The following is a 15,224-nucleotide window of genomic DNA, read 5'->3' as shown; positions in this document are numbered from 1 at the left end:
CTCGGCCTCCGCGGGGTACGCCCTCCGCAGCATAAACCACTCAAATTTAAACACGCGAACCCCTGTAAAGGGGCTCGAGGGTACGTGTCTTTAATGGCGGTACAATTGTCTCCATGTGTGCTTCCCGCCAAAGCGAGGAGGAGATCACCTGCGGCTGGCCTTACGGGATGTCTAACGGTTTGGGGTTTGCGCCGGGGCTCGGGCGCCCGTCAGGTACACGGGGTTTTTGCCTCGGAGTGGAAATTCATTCCCGGCCCGGTCGACGTGCTTCGCTTTCTCACGAGCCGGCGGAATACACGCCAGGATTAATGACAGATTTTGTCTCTCGAACTGAGAGATCTCCACTGGTTTTTTTTAATTTTTTTTCTTTGGAAAGTATTGCGAACCTCGCAGTGAAAAGTTAGAATTGGGCTCAAATATCTTTTCGCCCCAGGCAAACCCCCCCCCCCCCCCCCCCCCCCCCCCCCCCTCCCCGCCTTCCCACCTCAACCCCCCTCATCCTCCTTTTCCAGGTGCTGTGGATTCTCCACGTAGGTGAGTAGACAAAATCTCTGATCCGGCTCTCGAGTGCTCAAGTCAGGTCCTCTTCGGCAAGCTGCTCAGAGATTCTCTCCTGATGAGTGGAGCGGTGAAACTCAACCTCTGTATCCTTTAGGATCACCTCCACTTGCAGGCTGTTGACAGGCAGGAAGAGAAATAATCCTGGTAGCGCTGACAACCGTATCTGCTCATCTGAACCTTTTCACCCGCTCCTATGCCTCCTTTTCAGTACCTGTACGCAAACATACGCACATAGCCACACACACACGCACGCGTACACGCACACACACACGCGCACGCGTACACACACACACACACGCACACACACGCATGCAGGCACACGCAAACACACACACACACGCACATTACACGCACACGCAGGCACACACACACGTACACAAACACACGCACACACATACACACACACTCACATGGACACACACACATACATAGACACACAGACTTGCATACACACACACACAGTAAATGCCTTCATTTGACATGCCCCATGCCAGTAATGTACTGCCAAAACATTTGACCTCTTAAACATGCCTAAATCAATATGGCATAGTATACAATAAAATTCATACTGAAAATGAAAGTATAAGGGGAATTACAATGACCCCACCCTCAGTTACAATGTGCAGCTAAGAGTCCTATCGGGAGAGCCAGGATCTTGCGTTTGGCACAAGTAGACTGTATAATGCAACGAGGATGTCCATGTTATGCAAATGCATAACCACAGTCCCATTGAGACTGGATCACAGATACCAATGGCGATAAAATATTGCTATAATATCCACGCTGCACACTTACAAACAAAAAGTCATGAGTTATTTCTTCCTTAATTCGTATTCAGTTATTTCCAGTTTCTAAAGCGCATTCTATCTCCCTTTCAACAGTCACCCTCTCTCCTTTCTCGTGACCGAGTTTGGCCATGTTTCCTCACATATCAGAACGCTCAATTAATTACTGTGCATTAATCCCATTCCAGTTGCCGCGCAATTCTGCTTCAGGTTTTGGCACTGGCTCCGTTTTTTTTTTTTTTTTTTTTTTTTTTTTTTGAGTAGCTGTGGGTGACACAGTGAGCAGTACAGGAGATGCTATATTTCACCGCTAGCGGAAAGATACTCGAGCTCGCGATCCTCCTACCTTGACAAGGCGCAAAAGAACAGAGAGGAGAGAGAGAGCGAGAAAAAGGGAAATACTATTTGTCAGCGGATGAATGGGAGTTCCTTCCCGATGGGATCCTAAGGCTGGACAACATTGGTAAAGAGACGCATACCAAACACATGAGCAGTGTTTTCTTTCAATGGGACGCGAAGTGAAAAGACGCAGCAATGACATTCTACTGGCGAGAGCAGCAGCCGCGCGCAGCCACACCGAGCACAAAATAACTATTGTGGGGACCGACGACTGGTGATACAACTGCTGCTCGGGCAAGGGAAACAGACGAGACAGATGTAATTGGTTTAAATACGGCGCAGCTGGTTGAGTTCTTTCGGGCGCTGTATGGTGCGTTGTCGCTATCACTCGTCTTACGACAAACAGAGCTACCAGCGATTCCAAATTACTTAGGAATTCTGTGCGGCTGTGAGGGGAATATCGCGGCGACGCAACACGGGAATGCCATGTGTCGGGAAGGGGCATAGAAGAGTATTGTGGTGTGGTTTCCACCGGGGACAGGTGGCGTTGTGTGCTGTGGGGGGAGAGGGGGGTTTAGGACACACAACCCGAGAGACAGTTGTCTTGAGGATGTCACTCTCCCGTACGGGATCTGTTCTGGACAGAGACAGGTGCGACGGGGAGAAGGAATAGTTTACAAAAGGCAAGGCGGGGGCGGAACAGCGTTGAGGTTTGGATTGACGAGAACCGCACGCTGCCTTCTTCAGCATTCTGGATTGTCGTCCTTCGGAAGCACGGCTGAGTGGAAGCGAGAATCGCCCAAATATCGTATACCGGGCGCACCTTTCCCGCGACAGTCACTGGTGAGTGAGCGGAGCGGTTCGCGAAAGGGTCCGAGTCAGGGTGTAGGTCTGTGCGCTCTGGAACAGTATTTTATCCGCGCCATGCTGAGGCACTTAGCCTGGCAGTGGCTTCGCGCGGAACAGTAAAATAAATCGTTGTAATTGATGCGGTATCAGCAAATTAATAGGCTAAATGGAACGAATCTGCTCGAATTTGTTGTGTTCAATTTGAATTATGACACGGTTTATCCGCTTAACTATCGCTAACGTACACAAATCGCATGGATTTTATTTGCGACGCAGTTGCAACCTCTGAGTCTTTGTCCACTTAAAATAGTAATATAATTTATTCCCCCCAACTACGGACTGTAAATTGAGATTTTGGCACCATGGCGATTTTGTTGTTGTTACACTGCACGTGCAAACGCACAAACTGGATTTTCAGATAAACACCCCTGTGATTATTAAGATTAAGAGCCAATTTGAATCTATGAATTTTATGCATATTGCCCGCGGGTCTTCTGCATTGCACTGTGGTTGTAGCTATTAACATTATGGATTACAATATCTTATCTCCGTTATTTTTTTTTTGAAAGATATATTTGCAAAATATATTGTTTCTGAAATGTCATTGTGATGCACAATTCAATGTGATTTATTATTATTGTTGTTGTTGATTTTGTTGTTGTTTTTGTTGCTGTTTTGTTGTCATTGCTTGTATGGCTACATTGTTGCTATTTTTCATTTGACTAATTCAACATGCATCATTTACAGAGGCATTAAACAAAGAGCCATGATTTGGCAAGCTTTTCGACATGCCAAATCGGCTGTATTTTTGAACTCACTTCAAATTGAAATTCAGTTGGACAACCGTTCTTCTTTTCCAACAGTCAAGCAAATCAGCCCCGTTTCTTAACCTATCGCAGACACCCTACCATTTCAGGCGCCGTCATCAGCACCGTAGAGTGTGGGCTGTCTGTCACGGTCGCTGTTTGCTGCTCCAGTGCGTGGCGTGGCATTGCCTGTGTGTCTGATTGTGGCTCTCCACTTTTTTGGGGGCCCCCCTCCCTTACCATACCCCCATGTGGCTGTCCCTCAGAATTTCCCCGTGCGTTTGAGCCCCTCCACCCCCCTCCTCTGATACAGCTTGTACCCTCGTTTACAGTACACTGAGCTCGCTAGCTCGCGTTTGTGTCAGTATTGAATTCTGGTTTTCTTTTGGGGCAGGGCTGAATTGCTGTCTCCAAGCTCCGAAAGTTTGTCTTTTTCTTGGAGCTGGAAGGGGCTTTTGTCGTGGCCCCGTTTCAAATTCAAATGGCCGTTGGACTGCCTCTTTGTTGGCCTCCGCGGTTTGTGGACTGGAAAGACGGAAAAGTAAGTGAAGTCCCCAAGGGTCAGAGCATTCCAATAGAGAGCTAAAGTGTGAGAGAAGAAGACTGGGCCGGAGGAGAAAGAGGGGTAGGGAGCGGGGACAGTTTTTCCTCGGCAAAAAAAGAGAAAAGATATAGCCACGGGAATACCAGGGACGCCTCCTCATACTGGTTACGTCAGTCAAGCTCAAAAGGACAAGGGGCTCTCACAGAAACCCTTTTCTCTACGTTTTTTTTTTTTAAGCCACAGGTTGCCCCTCTAATCCATAATGTCTCGCCGTAATGTCGCTTTCTCTCACGCATCGTTGCATTGTGTTCGCAAGCGGTATTCCGTTGTTTTTTCCTGTTCCCGGAAACAAAAATGTAATAATAATAGTAATAATAACAATAGTGACGTTCGCGGCGGATGATTCATGGCTGGTGTTTCTGTTCCTCTACCTAAGTGTTCTCACTGCTAATGTGCTCGACTTCCTCCGGTAAACCTGCAGGATTTTTTTTTATTTTAAGAATCATAAGGAAAAAATTAGGTGAGAAAATCTTAAAGGAAATACTCTACTGTGCCAGACTGATGCTGTAAGCTTTTTTTTATTGCCGTCTGTGTAATTTGTCCATATCTCGGGAGGTGCTGTTTCATTAGCAGGGGGAATAAAACCTATAGCTACAGTCAACTGCCGCTCTCATTCTCTTGCTCTTACAAGGTTCGCGTGCAATTTATTCTGCGATTTTTCTGCTCTTTTTTGTAGTGTTATATTTCTCCAGCGCACTTCACTGTGTAATAAACTGCTCACCGGCGCTTTGCTAATGCCCTCCGAGCACAGAACAGTGATTTATTACGTAGTTACTTAATTTGGTGAGATCCCACAGCTTCGCTCAGTACAGCGCCAATGGATCCCCGCTGGTTTTTTGACTGTTGGAATTTCACCGTAAAGGGAAAAAGATTTTCTCTGTGTGTGTGTGTGAGCGTTGCTGCATGTGTGCACATGTATGACGGAGAGAGAGAGCGAGAAAGACAGAGAGAGAGAGACGACGACCCCAGACCTGAATGGACGTCCTGTTAGCATAACACGCCGCACACACCAGACAACTGGCAGGCACTTGCAGAACAAGTGTGTTCCAAGTGCTGGGCAAAAATAAAACAGGTGCCCTATAGGCTGTGGACACCCCAGTGTTCTCCCAGAAGCACCAAAGGCTCCTGTGTTTTTCGGTGCGGCAGTTGTCTACATTACCCCCCCCCCCCCCGGTCTGTGGGACAAACAAGACTGATGTTGCTGGCTGCGGTCTACAGGGTACCCTTCCAAAACCCCCCACCCCGTCCAACCTTTACCCCCCCCCCCATTACCACCACCTCTCCAGTCTCCCCTGCCTCTCCTCAGGCTCCTCAGAGTCAGACCCGTCCTGCCGGTGTGAGCCTCTCCAGAGGCTATCGGGGAGTCGGGGAAAGGACACTGGCCCACTGGGGCCCTGAATGGAATAAATTGACCGTAACAATGTTCCCACTTAGCATGGTGGTGTTCGCCGAATGAGAAGGCAAAAGGGTGAACACTCCCTCTCTCTCTCTCCCTTTCTCCTTCTCTCTCTCTCTCCCTTTCTCTCTCTCTCTCTCTCTAAGTGCTGCCGTGGAGAGAGTTTAGGGAGGGAAGAAGAGGGAGGGAGAGGGAGGAAGAGGAAGGAGGTGGGAGAGGCCTACGCTCGAGCTCACACAGTTTCGCCACAGCCCCCCCCCCCCCCCCCCCCCCGGGACTCCCGCTCGCTGACCGCCGGTGTCGAGGTCACTAAGAACTCAGCAGGGGGTGGGGTGGGGGGGTCACACCATTACCAGGCTCTCCACTGACCCCCCCGCCCCCTTGGGCCTCGTTGCCGAATAATAAAGGGGTCATGAACGCGCCTGACCCCCGGTTAGGTGTGCCGGTTATGAGCTGGTGGGAGAGGATCTGCGCCCGCGCTCCTCACAGGTCACCGATTCCCATTCTTAAAAAACGCAATAAAACTGTCCCCCCCCCCCCACGCCGCCCCACACCTCCCCCGCCGCCCCTTTCTCCTCGGGAGACGCAGTCAGTCATTCAATTACTCCTCTAACTTCCTTTCTCCGCTTCCCTCGCTTCCCTTCACCTCTCTCTCTGTCTCCCCGCGTCTCTTTCTCCTTCCCTCTTTTCCCATCGCTGGCATCTCGCGCGCGACTGAATTAAGGTAACTCGATTCACAGGATCCTCCCACGGCAGTCAATAACGGTGTGTGTGTGTGTGTGTCTGTGTGTGTGCGTACGCATGTGTGTATGTGTGAGGCAAGCCTCTTTTTTCTTTCTCTGTATTTGAGACAGTTTTTTTATTTGTGTTTTTTTTTATTGTTATTGCGGTTTGAGCCCAGCAGATTCCCTCGCTGAGAGAAATATAAGAAGTTCCTGTAACACAGGAAACGGATTGATGGCAAGATTTCAATGCTGTGTTGTGGCAGGAGGGGAGTTTCTGATATGCACTAATGTGTTGTTTTGTGACCGAGATTATAGAATCTCTCCTGCAAAAAAAAAAAAAAAAAAAAAACTGAAAAACATTTTTCAACGAGCGCCTCTGTTTATGAATATTAGCCTGCGCTGGCAGCCGGTGAGCTACAGTGTGATGTTTGGGGAAATTGATGGAAAAGGCAACATGTATAGAACAAGGGAGAGGAAAAAAAAAGTGTGGATAAGCGAGAGAGAGGGAGCATTAAGAGGAGTTTTTTTTTAGTTTCACGGCCTGCTTGCTCGTGACTGAAGCCTCGCTCGCGCTGGTCCCCCCCCCCCCCCCCCCCCGGCCCCCCCCCCCCCACGGCCGGCCTCCCGTGGCACAGCCCCTCGTACCGCCGGCTGGGACCTGCTTGTTGTGAGTTTGTTAATGAGAGGAGAGACTAATGAGGGGCCGGCAGAGGAGGAGGTGAGGGATCCCTGCCAGGGCTGTCTGAAGGGGGGGGGGGGGGGGGGGGGCGCTGCAGGGTGATTGGGGAGGGGGCGGGGTGGGGGGCGCTGATCGGTCCTCTGGCTCCGGCCTTTAGGAGGCGCCGGGGGGCGTGGAGGGGGGCAGCGGCAGGGTGACTTCTTCATTCACCTCTGGGGTTTGGGAAGAAAGCTGCCCCCCCCCCACCCCACCCCGCTCCCACCCCTTCCTGGTTAAAAACGGCCATCGACCGTCTCGCTCTCATTATCCTGCCGCTCTCATCTTTTTATTTTCATATTTGCCTCTGTTTATGTGTTTACTTTCTCTGTGCATCGTGCCGCATTTTTTATTTATTTATTTATTTAGTTATTTATTTATTTATTTATTTTTAGCTTTGAGGCAATTAAGGGATTACGGCATTCCACGACCCCGCTCAGCCAATCAGGCGTGAGGCAGAGCCACGGAAAAGAGAGAGAGGGAGAGGGGGGGAGAGAGAGAGAGAAAGGGACAGAGAGACAGAGAGAATGAGAAAGGGAGAGAGAGAAAATGAGAGAGAGAGAAAGGGAGAGAGAGAGAGAGAAAGGGAGGGAGAGACAAGAGTGAGAGAGAAAGGGAGGGAGAGACAGAGAGAATGAGAGAGGGAGAGTGAGAGAGAGGGAGAGAATGAGGGGCACAATGTGGAGGAGCTCTGGGCTAGGAAGCAGCATGTCTGATGAGATTCAGGGAGCCGGAGGGAGCAAGAGGAGAGCGGTTGAGGTGGGGGGTGGCGTGTAGAGTGGTGCAAATCTGACATCCAGAGCTCACAGTTCATAATGTGGATGTGTGTGTGTGGAGAGGGGGGGGATTGTACTGTTGATTCCATTTATGGTTAGAAGAGGCTCTCGAAAGAAAAATAAATCGGTAAAGCATCTGATGGAAGCGCCCCCAGGTTGCGTGGACTGTGCCTCTCAGTGGGCGTGTAATCCGAGGGGTCGCGCTGAGCGGAGCATCTGTTCGGCCCGCCACGCCACGGGGGGGGGGGGGGGGGGAGCTGGCGATCCGTTCGGACGGAGAGGTGAGGGAGCACTGCGCCGGAGCAAGGGGAGGTGGGGGGGGGGGGGCTGGGGGGGGCGGGGGGGTGCAGGGGCCATCTGGAGTCAGCGGGGGCCGCGTTTCTGTCCCGACCGAGGCTGGGAGCCACGGCTAAGGCCTGTTAGAGGTACACGCTGTCCCCTCCAAACACACACAGCACCTCCTGCCGCCCCATTCCCCCCGTTAGAGGTACACGCTGTCCCCTCCAAACACACACAGCGCTCCTGCGACTCCATTCCCCCATTAGAGATACACGCTGTCCCCTCCAAACATACACAGCTCCTCCTGCAGCCCCATTCCCCTGTTAGAGGTACACGCTGTCCCCTCCAAACACACACAACGCTCCTACCACCCCACTCCCCCGTTAGAGATACACGCTGTCCCCTCCAAACACACACAACGCTCCTACCACCCCATTCCTCCGTTAGAGAGACACGCTGTCCCCCTCCAAACACACACAGCGCTCCTGCCACCCCATTCCCCCGTTAGAGGTACACGCTGTCCCCTCCAAACACACACAGCGCTCCTGCCGCCCCATTCCCCCGTTAGAGGTACACGCTGTCCCCTCCAAACACACACAGCGCTCCTGCGACCCCATTCCCCCATTAGAGATACACGCTGTCCCCTCCAAACATACACAGCTCCTCCTGCAGCCCCATTCCCCTGTTAGAGGTACACGCTGTCCCTCCAAACACACAACGCTCCTGCCACCACTCCCCCCCTTTAGAGGTACACGCTGTCCCCCTCCAAACACACACAGCGCTCCTGTCGCCCCACCCCCCGTTAGAGGTACACGCTGTCCCCTCCAAACACACACAGCACCTCCTGCCACCCCATTCCCCCGTTAGAGGTACACACTGTCCCCGTCCAAACACACACGGCGCTCCTGCCACCTCATCCACCAGCGTCCCCACGCATGTCTGCATTCCAGCTCTGTCAGCAGAACATAAAAATGTGGGATGTAATTAGTAAAAATAAAAGTATAAAGAGTGAAGAGATGGAGATGGCTGGGCCTCATCGGGAAGGAAAAGCTATTTCGCCCACGCGGCGGCGTCCGATGTCCAGATTTACTGTGCGGCGACAGGTCCGCGTGACCAACCCGCACGCACGACGGCCGGGGCCGGCTACTCTACCCAACGCGGCGTTGACCCTTGAAGGTGAGGGCGTAATCGACATTGCGCATGTAAGATGAACACACGTTCGAACTCTGGCCTTGGCTGGGTTTGTTTTTCTCCCCTGGGTTTTGGGGCGGCACCGGGCCGCGTCCAGCTTCAAAAACGGAAACGGAAGCGCAGCGCGTTCATAATAAAACAGCGGCCCGGTCGCATCCACATGGAGACGTTATTCGCCTCCGTCGCTCCGCCAGGTGGAGAGAGAAAAAAAAATCAAAATGGATTACTGTCCGAATCGCTTAGCAGAGCGGGGTGTCCGACCGGCCCGGGGGGGTCGAGGTGGGGGGGTGGGAGGAGACCCGCTTGGTGCGGTCGGTTTTCCGGTTTTTTCTGTCTCCTTGACGCGCTCTTCAGCCAGCCCCCGTCTCTCTGAATATTCAAACCCGTCCTCTCCTATTAATGACTCAGCTGCTGAGAGCTTCAGAGCCCCCCCGTCCCCCCCCCCACCCGCCCCCCCGCCCCCCCGCCCCCCGCGCCGACCTCGCTGGCTCGAGCTGGTTTATTAGTCGATCCGCTGGTGCCAGATAGACTGACAGATATGAGGCTCTGCTGCCCAAAAACTCCCCCCCCCCCCCCCGCCCCCTCGCCCTCCGACTCGAACGGACGCCGAGCTCGCTTCGCCTCGCGTCCGCTCCCGTCGAACCCGGGGTCTTGGTCACATGGTGTCCAGGCCGGCCTATTGAAGTTGGGAGTTTTTTTTTTTCTTTTCTAAACAGTCTCCCCATTTCATCAGTGTGCACTTAATCTGCAGGACAGGACTTCAAGGGGGCATTTAAAAATTAAAAAAAAAACAAAAACACGAAAGCAGGTGCGATCGGTAAAACCTGTTAGCGGGCAGAAACATATGCGAGCGCTTTCCCCGCAGATGGTGCACGCGCTCGGGCCCCCCCCCCCCCCCCCCGGCTGATTGTTATTTCGGTGATTGCTCCGGTAGCAGATGTGGCCTGGTGGGGGCGGAGGGGTGCGGGGCAAGGGGTGCGGTGTGCTGGTTTCTGTTCCAGCCAATTGCCTCGGCTTTAATTTCCTATGCAGCTGGTGTGGGACACAAACGCAGGTTTACTGCTCTGCTGGGCCGTGGGGAAAGATTTTCATCAAGGGTACATGTGGAATGCTCAGCTGTAGCTCTGTATATATAAAAAAAACAAGTTAAATCAAGAAAATGATTCACAAACATTTTCATATTCACGTATACTTACTAGCAATTACATTATTGTTTCTAGTTCAATCGACCAACCGGCCTAAATAGCTAAGATATCGAATACTAGTGCACACACACACTCACTCGCACGCACACACATTCATAGACACACACACACACACACTCACTCAAACTCACACTCACGCACACACACACACCGATCTCAGTGTCCTTGGCTTTGCATCAGTTATTTTTTCCTCTTGTCTTCGTCCCCAGCTTCTGTTTTCCATCATCTTCAATTTGGACCATTTTAAAACAAAACAAATTAAGCAAACGATCGAGCCGATTTAATGATTAAGGAAATGAGTTGGCGCGGAAATCCTGAAATGGATTAGCGCCCCCTGGTGTTGGGCCTTGTTTCATCTCGGGCTACACCCCTCTACCTCTCACTGCTGTGGGGATGGGCGTCATTTCAAATAAACGTGCAGTATTTGAACATTTTTGAAATGTGTATTTGTACGTATTTGTCCATGCTCCAAGCCCACTAGATGGGGTGGGCCCCTCCTACACCGTAAAATGTCCAGTTTTAATTCAACTCTAACAGTGTTGATTTAACTCTGAACCAGATGTCTGGACTGTGTATTTAGTCCAGCTCCTCACAAGATGTCTTCATCTTTGCCCAACAACAAAATGGAGTTTTCCTTGCCATTGTTGCCCTATGCGGGGGGTGCTGTGAAGGGTATTGTGATTAGTGCTTTATGAAATGCACTAGGCCTACATGAGTACATTTGATTTAATGATTTGATATTTAAAATGCCATGTGCGATGTGTCCCACTTGTTATTTATTTAGTCGATTGGTTTTACAACTCTGTGCCACCCCATAAGGCCTGTGGCTTGTGCATCCGCCATTTTGATTAGAGTTCATAGACACATTTATCCATGCGGTGTTTTTTCATTTTTGTAACAAGAGTGCATTTTTGTGTGTATTTTTATTTATTTTTTGCCGATCCTCCCTGCCGGGCTATAGGCCCGGTGGACATGTGATCGGGAGCGAAGAAACAGGCTCTTTATTCGCTGGGCCCACGGCCGCCGACGCCCGGCCCCCAGCTCACTGTTATTTATTCCCCTGCTTGCCGCCTAACCTTTTAACAATTATCTCCTCGCTCCATGTAAATAGCGTGGCGTGTCCCTTCTGTTTTATTTCCATCCCGGCTTGTCGCCGCCTCTCTCCGCGGCCGTTTTGCGGTAGTCAAGGAAACGCCGATCGCTCCGGTCCCGAAAACCGCGCGCGACCGTCGAGCGCGGAGGGAAAAAAAACGTCTGAGAATCGGCGCTAACAGAGGACCTGCGGCTTGACGGCGACCAGGCGAGATTATGCCTTAAGAACAAGAAGGCAGGCATGGATGAGAGAAAGTCTCTGTGTTATGGTGAAGCTGGCCTAATCATCACACAAATATGCTATGCCTTATTCACTGGGAGAGGGGGAAGGGGGGTTGTCCAGCCAAGCGCACGTTTCTTAAAGGAGTTTTTTTGCGGTCGTCCTCGTCGGCGTCTCTGTGCGTGCGTGCGCGCCTGTAACCGCCCCCAGCCCCGCCGCTTACGGGCCCCGAGCGGAACGCACAGCGCCGTGCAGCTCCAGCCTCCTGCTCCTGCCAAAAAATGTTTTTTTTTTATTTTTTAAATGGCAGTTATTGCAGAATGCTTTTCCAAACAACAACCCCCCCTCCCTCTCCCTCCTCCCTCCCCCTCCCTCCCCCTCCCTCCCTCACTCGCACTTCGGACAGAGGCGTTCCTCTCCGTTTCGCGCGGGGGGGGGGGCTCAGCGAGGGCCCGTGTTTCGCAGGCTTGGGCCCCTCGCCGCTGTCGTCGGCGCTATTAACGGGCTCGCGGCGGGCCGCCTTTGAAGCGGCGGCGGCGCTCGGGCCCGCCTGTAATGGCAGAGCGGCTGGAGTGGTCTCCCCCCGCCCCCGCCGCCGGGCCCTTAGTTCGGGTTTCTCTCCACTTACATAAGACCAGGATTGCAGGGGCAGCAGGGCCTGTCATTCAATCTCTGCCCCTGCTCTCTCGCCGTCTCTCTCTTTCCTCCTCTCTCTCTCTCTCTTTTCCCTCTCTCTCGCTCTCATTCCGTCTCTCTCTTTTCCCTCTCTCTCACTCTGCCTCTCTCTTTCCCTCTCTCTTTCTCTCTCTCTCTCTTTCCCTCTCTCTCGCTCTCTCTCTCTGTCTCTCCTTCGCCTGCCCTCCCTCTCTGTCTCTGTACAGAACTCCAGTAAATTTCACTCACAGGCTGCAGCTTTCAGCTTGATATGAGGCCTGTTAGTGTGTGTGTGTGTGTGTGTGTGTGTGTGCATGTGTGTGCGTGTCTGTGTGTATGTGTGTGTGCGTGTGCGTCTGTGCTTGCATGTGTGTATGTGTGGTGTGTGTGTGTGAGTGTGCGTGTGTGTATGTGTGTGCATGTCTGTGTGTATGTGTGTGTGCGTGTGTGTGTATATGCATGCATGTGTGTGTATGTGTGGTGTGTGTGTGTGCGTGTATGTGTGTGTGTGAGTGTGCATGTGTGTATGTATGGTGTGTATGTGCGTGTGTGTGTTTTTCTGTGTGTGTGTAGGTGTATGTGTGTGTGTCTGAGAGCAGGGCAAAGAGGCTTGAAGGGCAGTCTGTGCTCTGAATTTTGAAAAGCGCACGTAATACCGAATTGCCCTCTTGCTGACTCTCATACATTAATACAAGGAAATATATTAATTACACACAAATTCAAAGGCCAGCTGGGTTTTGGGTTGTTTGACTGTAAATTGATTCAGCCAGACAAGCCAGTGGACTGTCAATCAACTGGACACCTTACAAAACATAGAAAATAAAATTTAAAAAAAAACCTTTACAAGCCTGCAGCTATGTGCTGATGTTTTGATTGGAAAATTATTATTATTTTTTATTTAAAATAAATTCAATTTCACTTTCACTTCATTGGATACATAAGCCTTGCACACCCAAACACCAGAGTTTTCCAAACACATTAACACATTTGGTGTTAAATCGACACTAGCGGGTAGGCCTACACAATCCTGTACTGTTGAATTAACAAGAGTAACTAACTGTAAATATTGGCTGGCTGGAGTATCCGTTTGCTGGGCTTACTGTTGGTCCAGCTGTACTCGAGTTTAGTTTAGTTTGTATTTGAAAATGACCGTTTAAAAAAAAACAGACAGGACAGAACGGTGTGAGAGTTGAAAAGTCTCTAGGTCTGTGGGCCTACGATTCCTGTGTCAGTGTCGCCAGGCGGAGATTCCAGCAGATTTGCCTGCTGGATTTGAATCACTGCCGAAAAGACCACGCAAATGCAAACCGCGGCAGCTGTGCAGGGCCCTTCATTAATATAATAACACCCTTGCATTATTCCACAGAGCCGCCTCGCACGCTGAGCCAGAACTGTGCCACGCTTCCTCTTTTTTCTTTTTTTTAACGGCAGTCGCCAGGGTTTTTCCCCGCTTTATTTATTTATATGTTTGTCATTTAGCTTTTTTTTGTCACATTCGCAATGAGGAAAACGCGGAAAAGATGATTATTGTGACTGCAATCTGCTTCGGCTTTTGTGTGTGTGTTTTTTTTTCTTTCTTCGGCACTGTCAGAGCACTCTGCAAATTGTTATGCGTCGTCCCCGCCACCGATAAGAAATAATTGCCGTTGCGGCTTGTGTTCTTCCAGGAGAGTTCACTCCGGAGTCGGAGCTGGAGAAGTCTTTGAGATGCTTTTTTCAATTTTTTTTTTTATTCACATGAAGAGTCTACATCAGAGTCGGCTTTGTCTTGACTGGTGCTGGAGGTTCTTTTTCGCTGGATAATCCTCTATTTTTTTCACCCCTCAAATGAGACTGTATCTCTTTTCATCCGAGATAGAGCGTAGCATGTGAGCTAGGACGGCAGTGCCTGAAAGGGGAAGGCGGTGGCGGGTCTGTGCAGCGGGGGGTGGGGGACGGAAGGGGGGGGGGGGGGTCTCGGGAGCGCAAATAAGACGCATCTGCGCGCCAGTCTCACACTCACGGCGGATAATTGGACCGCGGGTGTTAATGAGTGACGGCTCAAACCGGGTCCGAGAGACTCTCGGCGTTGGCGGCCGCCAGTGCGCCAAGAGCCTCCTGTCGCGCGCCCTGTAAAAAGAAAAAAAAAAGAACGAAAGAAAAGAAAAACTACCTGCTGCAGTGCGCGCGGGCACAGCGCCTGTCTGCTCTCCGGCGCGGCGGCGGCGGCGGCTGCTGCCAACACTAAAGGTGCATTAATGAGCCGCTCCGGCGGCGCGAGGTTTCACATCTCGTCTGAGAGGCATAACTCTGCGCCTCGCTGCTGTTTCTGCCGCGTGGCTTATTACTCTCCCCACTGGGACCCCCCTGACCCACTTTATTACACCCGCTTCCATTAGCAATCAGGAAGAGAAGGGTGCGCGGGCAGGCTGTGTGTTTGCCGGCCACCCCCCCCCCGCCCCCCGCTTTACAGGGCACTCCATACCCTCCTGCTCTGTCCTGTCAGTGCGTTTTTGAGGAGAGTGCTTGGGAGGGGGTTGATAAGCTTGCCCATGATAAGCTTGCTTGAACTCCCTAAATGAAATTTTCTGCTGCGTGGAAATGCTTCGTGAAACGCTCTGTACTTGCTGCTCTACTGCGTGTGAAGGGGCTTAGATTTAACTCTCTGGAAATCAAATCCCGCGAGACACATTAATAACTAACACATTCGGGGGAGCCAGTCCTGGAAATTTGGTAGCTCGTAAACATAGCCGTCCGAGCTCGAAGCGTTTCCGGAAAGCCGTGATTAACATTAGCACTGGTTTTGGATGCGTCAGAAGTGATTTTTTTTTTTCTCTTTTTTTTCAGTGAACAGATACTGCTAGTCAATTTTGGCTCCGCATGCATGCTCATTGTTATTGTTGTAAGGTGTCTAGGGTATAAAAAAGCCTGCGGTGTTTATCGTAAAAGTCGCTGACCTGAGAGCCAGCCAGTTTTCGGAAAGCCTTGGGGGAGACGGGCTCGCAGCTCTGGCGTAATTCTTCCACATCCAATTACCGTATTCATTAT

General features: G+C 51.3%; 1 protein-coding gene across 1 annotated transcript in view; it reads left to right on the top strand.

Annotated features, from left to right (window-relative positions):
- The first annotated feature begins 2,397 nt into the window (after positions 1 to 2,397).
- The window catches only part of sema6bb (sema domain, transmembrane domain (TM), and cytoplasmic domain, (semaphorin) 6Bb), a 103,058-nt gene continuing 90,231 nt past the window's right edge, over positions 2,398 to 15,224 (top strand). Inside the window, exon 1 of the mRNA XM_064330386.1 lies at positions 2,398 to 2,528. The gene's annotated coding sequence lies outside the window, so the exon portion shown is untranslated. The remainder of the gene's footprint in view (positions 2,529 to 15,224) is intronic.

This window comes from Anguilla rostrata, chromosome 4 (assembly GCF_018555375.3).
Source record: "Anguilla rostrata isolate EN2019 chromosome 4, ASM1855537v3, whole genome shotgun sequence".
Classification (NCBI taxonomy): domain Eukaryota; kingdom Metazoa; phylum Chordata; class Actinopteri; order Anguilliformes; family Anguillidae; genus Anguilla; species Anguilla rostrata.
Note: the sequence above shows the minus strand (reverse complement) of the source record. Positions and strands in the feature narration are given on the sequence as shown.